This window comes from Haliotis rubra, unplaced genomic scaffold, assembly GCF_003918875.1.
Source record: "Haliotis rubra isolate DU_JTF1 unplaced genomic scaffold, ASM391887v1 Scf72, whole genome shotgun sequence".
Lineage (NCBI taxonomy): Eukaryota > Metazoa > Mollusca > Gastropoda > Lepetellida > Haliotidae > Haliotis > Haliotis rubra.
In genome coordinates, this window is record NW_025767435.1 from 175761 (window position 1) to 188407 (window position 12647).

Here is a 12647-nt window from a genome sequence, read left to right on the forward strand (position 1 = left end):
GTTCCGTATCTTGTTAAGACGTTACTAGACACTAGACAGCTATGAAATATACAATGCCATTTTAGAAAGTGGTCAAATGTAACATATGTTAAATTTGGGATTACACTTTCTCAGTAAAGTACAGATTCTAGTACTTTTGGGGGGTTGAGTCCCATCCGGTGGAAGCCGCGGTGGCTGAGCGGTCTAGGCGTCTGACTTAATGTGCTGGCGATTAGGTGCCTGACTCTGAAGTTGTGGGTTCGAATCCCGAATGGGACTCAAACCAAAAAAAGTACTAGAATCTGTACTTTACTGAGAAAGTGTAATCCCAAAGATAACATATGTTACACTAGACAGCTACTAGAACCCTGGAAATGTATGATCAAAAACGCATCTATGATACTAGTATAAAATATATCGCCATCGGATAACTATTTCCTATTTGTTTCATTTTAGCTACAATACCGGGTTGCTTATTTTTTTCATTTTGTGGTAACTTTATTTTCAGTCCGATATAATTACGTTCCAATTATCTTAATTTCTTTGGTGTATATTATTGTACTGACAGGTCCTAGTTTCTCGTAGTTTCAAGATAACGTTGATGAAATATTAACATACATTTTGACTATGTAAGAGTTTTAGTGGATTTTTTTATCAGTATATATCATTTCAGTACATGAACCCAAATAGTCGTATCTAGTAGGAAGACAGTCTATGAATAGTCAATATCAATCATGTATGAAATAGATCGGAGGTTTTATGTAATTATCATATATTCCAGCCATCTACTGAATTCTTTCGGGAGGAGGAGAGGTTTGTTCAAACTAGGCTTTCTAAATGTAACATTGTTACAATCAGACTCTGTATCAAGTAGAAAGATTGTGTCAGGTGTTTCCTATAGTGTAATGCGTTCAGTATTGTAAACAGGACATATTTCACTGTAATTATTACCCCAGAACAAGATACCTTCAGGGTCGCTGTGTAAGCTAGGGTTTAATGTATAGGATAGGAAAATCAACTAAATTAGCCTTTTCACCATTTTACCACTGTTTCAAATCAGTTTTTTAAATAGAGTTAGCTAGTGATTTTATTGAGGTCAGTATTATGTTGGTTTGTGTGAATTCTACAAGGCCTGATATTGCAACTCTTCTGTGTGATAATTGTCTTGCACATTTCATATATTTGACATACACTCGTGAAAGAAGTAACAGGTTTGGGTTAATTGTCATGTACACGATGTGTTCAGTAGCGTTTGAAATACACCAATACATTACTTGTCATTGTAGGTGCTCAGTGAGTTCTCAATGTGTACTGGAAACCTATGTGTATTCTGTGAGAGGTACCTTGGTATTCAAATGAAGCTGTAAGGTATGGATGTCCACCATAATGTGTGCAAGGTATCAGAATAAAATTTACATTGTTTTTATTTTGGTGTTATTTGTGTTATCATGTGATTAGGAAATGTTGGCGGATCAACAAGGCGTTTTTAAATCGCCACAACCGTGAGAACATTGAAAATTCAATTTTTGCAGTGGCTAGCAATGTATCCAAGCATTATAAAGTTGTCTGCTCTTGACTCCGCCCATTTGTCCGGAAGTGGCTTGTACTTCCGTTGAAGAAATTAGAGATTCTTTCGCTATTTGGTAAGTCTTCTTCATTCGATTTCTAACTTACAGGTACTTCTTGCATTCATACTCAACACTGATAAATTAACATACTGACCTAGTGTTTTGTACTTGTTAACTGATTGCGCATTTGCACTGAGTTTTATTGGAAACTCCAAGTTCCATAACTGCATACCGGATCGCAAGGGGCACCTGCTGCCTCACTGACGCTTCCCTTCCAGTCAAACGAGTTTGTCCCGCGCACTATCGTCTGTCATTGGGAGTTTCTAATACCACTTTACCCTGTACTCCTTGGCCATGAAATTATTCCGCACTGCTTAGATACAACTGACAGCCCACCCTGACCTAGTATAATACTTATCTCGAAATTGAATAAATTTTTGAGTGATTTCCCGATTTCGTCACTATTCTCGTCTTTTATGAGGTTATCATCTGGTTATGTCATGCCTGTACGATCTCGTGTGTGTAAATAGCAAACACAGTGTAAATGCTGTGAGCGTTATGAAAGGTGATAGGCAGCTACGCTGACAGATACGAATACTTCACCGGACCTATCGTACTAGACCCAGTCCGTTCATTCTCGTTCTCGTGTTGACATTGGATTAGGATTGCGATATTAGGAGTTGAAGTAACCGACTATTCTTGGGCATTGCAGTGAACGTCCAAAGTTCATTAAACATATTTCTTGTCGGATGTTGATTGAGGTAAGTGATGCTGAATCATATAGGAGACATATTTTTTATACCATGCACAGACTATATCATTATCAATGACTTGGTTGATCGTCAGATGATACAATGGACATACATTTCACTGCCCTAAGGGTCTTGTCTTCCCTTTCCTCTACACCACCTTAAACACTCACACAAACTCAGTAGTGACACATAACAATGTTAACATCACATGATTACAGTAGTCTGATATGTGTACAGTAGTCCAAAAACAAAATACTTTTTAACATAAAATTTATTTTGTCACCTGAGTAGAATCTATAAGTTAATAAATTCAACAATTTTCCTAGACTGATCAATATGTAAGTGCAACTTTGCCACATGATCACAATCATAATTGAAGGCTTACTTGTAACAGTATTGATTATCCTTCTGAAACAGCTGTGAACTTCACATGAAGCATCACTTTCTGTATACTATGACCTTCTGTGAAATATTTCCGATATTTGCTGAATCATCCCAGTCTGATTCTGATTACATTGTTTACCTATCTTACAACCCTTTATGTGATCTTCAAGAGGACTAAAGGTGACTAAAGCCTGCTGGTAACACTTCTTATACTTATTCTTTGAGATGTTGGAGCTCTAAGTAAGGAGAAGAGAATAACACGTCTACTACAATGAGCATTGTTTCAGTGCATGGTCTAACACTGTCATCAACACTTGCTTGATACAGTGTTAGAACCTACACTGAAGTGTCACTCCTAATTGTAAGAAAATTGTTGTTTAATCTTGTATCTCATTCTTTAATATTTGTTAAGTTACTGTTAACATTTTTTAGTATATTATCATTCTATTGTATGTAGAAGACAACCATCGAAATTGTTCACTTCAGTTACTGAACATCGTATTTAGTCAAGAATTTGTTCCAAAAGCATGAGATTGGTTTATTTCTAAGTGTGCTTGACTTTCACTGTTGCGAATATAGTTATGTCGTTCTTAATTATGTCTTCTACTAATGTAGAACTATTGGGAAAAGGGAACTATAGGTTTTGATACTTTCTGCCATTGTTTGCTGAAGTTAATTGAAATATTCAGTAAAGTATACTTAATACACATACAGTGAAGTACCAATAGGATAGTGCCAACCAAAAATATAATTTTCCCTATCGCCCTATTGTTACTCTTAAAATGAATCAGTTACCTTCATCCTATCCTGGGAGATCCTCCATTGTCCTAAATCATGTACCCGGTAAGTAAGCAGCTAAATCGATTGTCCGCAGTTGAATTATATAATAGCTGAGTAACATGATATACCATATTCTCACCATCAAGCATATTTTGCTTGACTGTGTTGACTTATCGTCTGCAAGGGACTCACATTATGAAGCAACAAATCTGAAAGATCTGTTCTCCCGCGTGAGAGCTCATCTGATAGTGAACTACCAGAGGGAAGTTGATCTGTATCATAAATTGTAACTGTGTAATGTGACTAACAAATTGCCTGCCTTTAAATTTAGTGCTATGACTTTTTCTGTTTTTAAATGACAATGAAATGAATATATGTTTTTGAAATAAAACTCATTTTGACTGTACTTACAATGTTTACTAATGCAGACTTGTTCTCGTCACTATATGGCTGGAATAATGCCGATGTGACGTAAAGCCCAACTCAACCCTCAAGCATATACACGGAAAAGTTCTCAGAACCTTAGACGTATATAATGTTGGTAGAAACAAATAATTCCTTTTAAATTGAAAAGGTGCCCACTGATTAGGAGGAAATCTAGACTTGCTTCATTTAGGGCTTTAGCATTGCAGAAAGGGCTAGGCAGATGGGAAAATAATGTGGTCCAGGGACTGTGAGAAAGACTACCAGGACCTCCATAATGTTATATGAAAATCAGCTGGTGCCGTGTTCCATGGTGTGAATGAATAATCTTGTTTTGTTATGACTGGGCTGTCAATAAGCAGCAGGGTAACATGCCGCAATGTAGACTTGGTTGACAGACTAAATTGTGCAAGGTTTTATGTGTGCTGGTGGGTGTATATTGAGATAGGACCTTCAGCACGTACAGATCAGCCAGCAGTTGGCTCACTGACAGCATTTTCATCTGTCGGGGCCAGGTTGTTGGGCCACTGGGTGTGTTTAAATGGCATTTTGAATCCAGGGTGAGAACTATAAATAACTTGACTCATTGTCGCCATGGATTGAGCCATACTCTATTATAGTGTGAGGGAATTTACAATGCGTATTACTCACTGACATGCACTGGTGACTTATCGCCTGCCCAGGATATAGCATTAATATCTGTATGGTAAGTAAGGAAAGTTACTCTTTTAACGGTCATTTTCATTGAAAGAGAAACAGGATTATTTTTCATATAAAAATGGACTATTGATTTCATCATAGTAATGTTAATTACATTTCTAGTCTCAGGATTCCTGTACAAGTGTTTTTGAATTCTGTGATGTTTGTTAGATGATGAAAAACTGGATCATTTGTGAGTGTGAGATCATGAATTAGATGTGGCTGTAGTGTGCATGAGGAATATTGACAGCAACCAAACAATGGGAAGAAGAAATCTCCCCAAGGCACATCGAAAGGTTTACGCATGCTAGTTCAAACAACAATTTTTTCTTGTTATTCAACATGTTAAGGAAACTAGTTTAATACATGTCCTTAAAAACATTGAAACAGAACAGCTGTGACCATTCTTAAAGCGTCTTGGTTAATATTGTTTTTCTTTTACCATGCCTGTAATGTTATATAAGATGTTTAACAGGTGTCTGAAGAAATCCTTTGTGTAATTAAAAGACTTGTAACGAGCCTTGGTGGGGCCAGCCTTTCATGACAGAACTGTGACCGTTTGTATGCTGTAGCAATGGCTGTAGCCTCCATCATCTGGAGTACAAATATTGATCTGCACATTAGCGGCACATCCTATATGGGTCACCATCCTGCATGAACAATCGCGTCACTGTAGCGTAAAAATAACAGTCGATGCAAATAGTCAGTGTGGATAATTCAGATCTTGGGTTAATATTTTCATAGTGTCAAAATTTGAACCTTTCTTTCGTCTTAATTTTACGATGTTGTATTTGGCATGTTTAGTGATACCAGCACGTAATATTTAATTAGAACCAGCAGTATCGTATTCCCTTGTGTGTCTGGATTCTATCGTTAAATCTGTGATTTCATGATTCTGGAAATCATGGATACCCTGGTAAATGTACAGTTACCATCAGGGTACCATGATCCTGTATGTCTGTTAATAGGACTATCATTAATTGATTGCTTGACCTGTACCTGAGTTAAAGGCCCAGGTTCTTGAGTTAAAGCGTTTGGTTTCATGACCCTGTTGGAACCGACTCTTGAATCAAATAGATTTTCTAAGCAGAAGCCATGGATTTATCAAGGATTCCCAACTTATTATTCATACGTTTTCTTCAAAATTTGGATTTTGTAGATTTCTGGTTTTGGAATTGTAAAGATAATTTAACCTTACATTTGATACAAAAATACCTCTTCCCATTTAGTTATTAACTACATACACCTCTACCAAGCTATATCAGATGTTGGGGGCAGTGGGGTAGCCTAATGGTTAAAGCGTTGGCTCGTGACGCCGAAGACCCGGGTTCGAATCCCCACATGGGCACAATGTGTGAAGCCCATTTCTGGTGTCCCCCACCGTGATGTTGCTGGAATATTGCTAAAAGCGGCGTAAAACCAAACTCAATCAGTCAGTCAGATGTTGATATGTTAAGATGAATGTTTCATCTTGAGATGACTGTCCATATCAGTCTTTTAACAAGGCAGAATAAATCACTCCTTGTTCCTTTTTTGAAAATCTTTGATAGATTTCATGGCTGACAATATTTTCTGTAAAGCATAATAAGGAACAGTTGCTATGTTCAGAACTGTAATATGTTGAAATTTTATATTGTATCTGTTTTGTTTCATGTGATCTAATCATTTTTGGATTGAGTAAAAATGTATTAGATTTGGAGGACATTTAACAAGCATTACAGAGCCGAAGGTTGTGATTGGTCATAGTGTGATTCTGACACGGTATGATGCCATTTGATGCATAATAATGAGTGATTGAGTTTGGTTTTTTTCGTCGCACTCAGCAATATTCCAGCTATATGGCAGTGGTCTGTAATTAATCGAGTCTGGACCATACATCCAGTGATCAACACCATGAGCATCGATCTGTGCAATTGGGATACGATGATATGTCAACCAAGTCAGCGAACCTGACCACCTGATTCCGCTAGGTGCCTCTTCGACTAGCATGGGTTATTGAAGGTCAATTCTAACCCGGATCTTCACAGGTCCAATAATGAAAGCCTATCATAGACAATATCTGTATCCTTGGAATTGTATAATATACGAACTTCGTAGTCTAAATGTCAAGTGTTGGATATGGTCTGATAACCATCTGGTTATCCAAATCTGTTTTCATCTGTCCAGGCACAGTGCTGTTGTTGTTCCATATCCTGGTGTTAAGGGAAACTCTTGACTTGCTAACCACAAAACAAGATACAGAATTACGATAACTACTCAAGATCTGTTTTCCCTCTCCATCACATGCATACTTTGTTTAACAAAGAACATGACTGCCTGACGTCAGGGATAGGTCTAAAGCTGCACCAAGGCCAATATTTGGCACCAAGTCTGCAGCAAATGTTGGTTGAAATTCCAAAATTGGAATAAAAAAATCCCATTTCGTGTTTTCGTAGATAAAACTAATATGATGGCTTAGTCATGGGATTTTTTGTTTGATTTCCTTTTTTGGTCTACTATTTATAGCAGGGTCAAGAAAGAGGAAGACATTAAACTGAACGCAATAACAGAATTTTCCCAGTTTATTTTTCAAATGCCCCTAGTTTAAGATAAAAGCTATAACCTTGGACATTGATTTTCATATTACTGTAACACGGCATCTGCTCTCCTTCCCTGCCACCATGACATATCACTCTGAATACACTTACTGGAAACTTTATTGTTGGAAATGTTTGTCGAGGTAGACGATTGTATGCATTGATCGTTTGATACAAGTGTTCATGTAGATATGGCAGCAAGTTTGCAAATATACATGCTGGTTGTAAAGTTTTATGCGCCTCTTCTGAACATTGTGTTATGTTTATAGTGTTATATTTATACCTCCTCTATATCCTGCATGTGATAGTACCTGCTTCCCAATCTTGTGTGGTACACCAATAATTGAAGTGCTGACCAATACATTACTGTTTATCGGGAAAAGACAGATTATGCATTATGCATGCATGTTTCCGTCTTTGGCAAAGTTTACTAAAATGACAAGTTAAATTGGAATGATAAAATTCAGAATAAGACAACAGGTTCCTTTGCAAAATCAAACTTATTACAACCAGCTTCCTGCATATGATGTGCCTTTTAGCTTGGTAACCATAGCAACATCCAACAAAATAGCAGATGACTAAATGAACGCATACAATATATTGTACAAATTGTAATGCATGAATCAATATTGTGATAAATTGCTATACAAGTCACAGCAATAATCATTGCAAGCGGTATGACTATGAGTTGGAAAAGGAATACTACTGCACTGTAACCTCAAAAGTTGTGGCAACTAGGTGTGCACTTTACACAGACACAGGCCACTGTTTTGATAGACAGTTTGCCAGTTGCTTTGGTATATACAGTGAATGTCAGGGATGCTGGTAGATCGAATGGTGATTCAGCTAATATGTTATCAGAAGGATGGGAGTACCCATTACCAGTAGTCTTTGATGCTTGGTGGCGAGTCATACTATTAGCATGGTGAGAGATGTATCAGTACTTTAGTTCAAGGCATAGTTGGTGTATGATCTTGCTGAGACAATTATTATTTTTATTAATTGTTGTGTACGGAATTCGTATGATGAAGTGCCATGATGACATTGTAATCATTGAACCAAGTCTCATTGTCCTAATGTCTCATAGATCTGGTATTTGAATTATATTGGAAAACATACTCTCTTTTTATGTGTACGAATTAGTATGATGAAGTGCCATGATGACATTGTAATCATTGAACCAAGTCTCATTGTCCTAATGTCTCATAGATCTGGTATTTGAATTATATTGGAAAACATACTCTCTTTTTATGTTGTAATTCATATGGTTAAGAGGCAGTCAAAAATAATTCTCTGACTGCTTTTAGAATTTTGGTTTGGCATTTTAATTTATGCAATCATTTTTCATGACTGAGTTGAAAGGTATAGGTCTGTTACTTTTTATACACCTGTATTTTTGTGAACGAATCACATTGGTTAAGCAGGTGTTCGGTTGCATGCCCTGTGAATATGCCAGTGATATTTTGGCTTTCTGTGAAGTCTCTCATTAAACTGCATTTCAACCCTGTGTCAAATATCTGATGAAATATCACAAGTAGAGACCTAAAGTCTTCACTTTGACAGACGATTGTTTTCATGAGAGTGTTTCCGCATTGGGTGCAGTTAGTCACAGCACGACGCCCAATCTCGGTCACAGCATGACACACAACCTCACAGAGTTGACATGGTGTAGCCATGGCCACAGAACCATGATGGCCGAGGTCAAGACCTTGACCTTTGATCCTGTGGGCGTGTGACAGGATTGTGAGACTTGTAAACCTGCTCTAGACAGCCAAACTAGTGGCTATACTATGTTGTGTTTGTATCAGTCACATTCTTGCTCCGCAGGATATAGTACTGTCCCTCATTTCCTCTCCGTGGCAATCAGTGCAGCTTTACAGGTACCATAGTCGCTGTAACTGCCGTCCTACCTGAAATACCAGCTGTGGTATGTGATGCATGGCTGGCTGATAGTCGGGGCGGGGGTAGTTTAACCATCGGGGATATATGCTTCAATACATTTGGGACATCACAAGGGTGCTTCTATTTGGACACATGGTGTACAGTGATCTAGTACTGCTCCATTTTTCATGAAATACGACATCTCAAAGGAAGCTGCTGACTTGCCCTTAAAAAGCTGAATATATTTTGTGTACTATTTAAAAACGTCAATTCGCAACTTTTGATTCTGTTATAAAATCCACAAAATCAGTCGCTGTTGTGATATATATTCCTGCTGTATTACAGCAGTCTGTGAATTACCGTTAGGGTGGAAATAACTTTAAAATTGCTAGTGTATTCCGGTACAGTGGCACATGTAAAATCACTTGCCCTGATAATTTATCCACTATACTGGCCATTTTCTTGTTGACTTTTTAAATAAACAACATAATTAACGTTGGAAAGTCAACTGGACACCAGTACAGTGTGCTATAAAAAAATTTGCATGCCAAACAGAAAAAAACACTGGACTCGGATGTCGGGCAATGGGTTATTTCCACCCCTGACCGTTGATATTGAGAGCATCATTCAGCTATGGAATTTCACAACAAAATTAGGGGGAAGTAACTTACTACCAGACAGGTCAGACATTTCAACCTTCCAACACAGGCCCAGATAAGCTGCGTATCTGGGTAAAATACGCATAGAAAATTTCCATTTACGCATTGAAAAATAATTGTTGCGTACCAATTACGCATTTAAAATGTTAGGTACTCAAAAAGTTTAAAACAAATGCGTACAGAATATATTCATAAAAATCACTTGCGTAATGAAAAAGACATCGATTGCTATCAAATTGTACTGTTAGTATAGGATCAGTGACTTTTTATGAAATCATTATGGCATCTCTGCTGTTATCAATGGTGATAGGAGTAATACTGTGAGTGGGTAAGCTGACACTACCAGGCAGGGCAGACATTGTGACCACCTGATACGCACTGTGGCCATGTTTCAGGACAGACATTAGATGGCAGGGTATCCAGTAGTTATCCCGAACTTGAACCCAGCAGGAGAAAGCAAGCCTTGAATATCCTTTGACATGATGTTTTTCTGATGTAAAGTATGATTCTGAACCTGTCAGTGAGCCTGAACGAGGTCAATAGGAGTGAGTGAGTTTGGTTTTATGCCGTTTTTAGCAATATTCCAGCAATATCACGGAGGGGGACACCAGAAATAGGCTTCACACGTTGTACCCATGTGGGGACTCGAACCCAGTTCTTTGGCGTGACGAGCGAACGCTTTAACCACTAGGCTACCCCAACACCCTATCAATGATAAGACATGGTAATTGTTGCTAGACATTGAGGTGTCAATATGTTCCCTGATCAAGAGCATCTGATTTCAAGAACTGGACATTTTTACGAGCTCCCTGTTTGGGGATCTTGAATCCTGAGAGACAGGTGAGGTGAGGTGAAATTGTGGGCGGACGCTCTAACCACTACACCACGGAGGCGGTCCGTGAGACACAGGGGACACTTTGACTGTTGTAAGTGGATATGTGAAAGGTGGCAGTAAGACAATAATCTCACACTGACGGACACTGACATAGCTTCACTACACCTGTGTCACATACCTTCCTCACTGTCTTGTAACTGTCATGTCTTACTGCCATAGAGAGTGAGGTATATCCACACTTAGGGCATCATTTTTTTTATGTGTTTCACGTAGCCACCAAATTCTGAACATGGGTTGGTTGGTTCTTGCTTCACACGACTTATCCTTCATTGTTCAAATATCATTAAAGACCTGAGAAGATCCGGGTTAGAATTGGCCTTCAGTAACCCACGCTTGTCATAAGAGGCAACTAACAGGATCTGGTGCTCGCTGACTTGGTTGACACATGTCATCGTATCCCAGTTGCGTAGATCGATGCTCATATGTACAGGGGGCGATGGGGTAGCCTAGTGGTCAAAGCGTTGGCTCGTCACGCCGAAGACCCGGGTTCGATTCCCCACATGGGCACAATGTGTTAAGCCCATTTCTGGTGTCCCCCGCCGTGATATTGCTGGAATATTGCTAAAAGCGACGTAAAACTAAACTCAGTCAGTCAGTCATATGTACAGCCTCCACATGTCTGGCTGACTGTGGCGTTAAACAACAAACCAACCAACCAATAGTCAGGGATGGCAATTTTCCGCGGATTTTGTTTCAAATTGTTCAATTGTGAATCGTCTAAATCCATTGAGAAACCCCCATTCGATGACACAATATTAAGTTTTCCGCTGAAAATAGATTTTCCTGGTACCATCCGTGAAAAGTATTAAATCTTTGTGAAAAGGTACATGTTATTTCAGGTGTTCACTAGTTGCCAACTCCGGCTTGCCCGAACCTCCATACATACTCATCGAAACTGTCAACATGAAAAAAAAAAATTCACTGCATTTTGTATGCTTTGTTTTGACCAACCATTTCAGTTTCATATAAACATTTTAAATACCATTGGCATGATCATCATGGAAATATTCCACCGAACATCAACCTGCCTGAATGTCAACACTAGCAATAGCAGCATGTACTGACCGTGGACGCTAGAGTCACAAATTAAGTGCAAAATGCTTGTCATGAAATGTTAAAAATTCGAACAAATTCTACAAAATCTATGTTTCTGATTGTATTGGCAAGAGTTTTGTTTATTCTGTTATCCTGGTAATACCACAATGTCAGATTGCATCATGTATGTACGTTTACTGGATCACAAAAATCCGTTCCAGTTACCATGGTTACCCTGACAGCAAACAAGATAAGTGTCATGTGTTAATACTTGCCTATTGAGCTTGGTTCGTACTCTTAACTCGGATAACTATATAATAGTACATAAGTAGTAGAGAAAAATATCAATGTTTACTTATTATTTTTGACATGTAAATTTTTTTAATATTAACTATAAGTATAATGACTCATTTAACATATTAAATACGAGAAAAAATGGGATGTTTTTAATTGTTATCACTATGGCAAGTACTCCTGTAGCTGAAATGATTAAAGCATGCCATCCAAAAGAATAGATTTCAATAAAACTGAAACTTGTATCATCAGTGCAAACAGTATTTATTGGTCTCATTTTCATGAGTGTACAACAGGGGGTAATTCATTTCTTGGTCTTGTTTTGACAAATAGTTATAGATTCTTGAGGATGAATGTAGTTGTTTCAGTTATGAAAATGTCAGTTTCACTGCACTGCGAGTCAAAAAGGTCTGGAGCTAGATGTCTGAACTAGAGCAAAAGCCACGTAGGCCTTGTAATCTTCGACAAACACACAATCTACACAGACATGAGCAGAAACGTGCAAGGTGCAGCTTGTATGTTCATTTTAATGAAACAGGTTAAGTTACCTGCCCTTGATTACAAATAGGGATCGGGGTTTGAAAGTGACAAGAAACATTAGACTTTGGGATGACGGTGTATCATCACAGAATGGGCAGTTATATATGTTTGTTTCACTTGTACCAGGTGTGGTTGCTAAGTTTGCCTTGAAGAACCGTACTGTTCTGAAAGTAAGTTGTGCT

At 38.2% G+C, this 12647-nt stretch overlaps 1 protein-coding gene across 3 annotated transcripts in view; it reads left to right on the plus strand.

Moving 5' to 3' along the window:
* The first annotated feature begins 202 nt into the window (after positions 1-202).
* The window catches only part of LOC124259404 (plasmolipin-like), a 54319-nt gene continuing 41874 nt past the window's right edge, over positions 203-12647 (plus strand). The window contains exon 1 of one of the 3 annotated variants that reach the window (XM_046693540.1): positions 203-1622. The gene's annotated coding sequence lies outside the window, so the exon portion shown is untranslated. Of the gene's footprint in view, positions 1623-2104; positions 2309-4508; positions 4593-12647 lie in introns of those variants that run through there. The other 2 variants (XM_046693543.1, XM_046693542.1) reach the window with 2 other exon arrangements.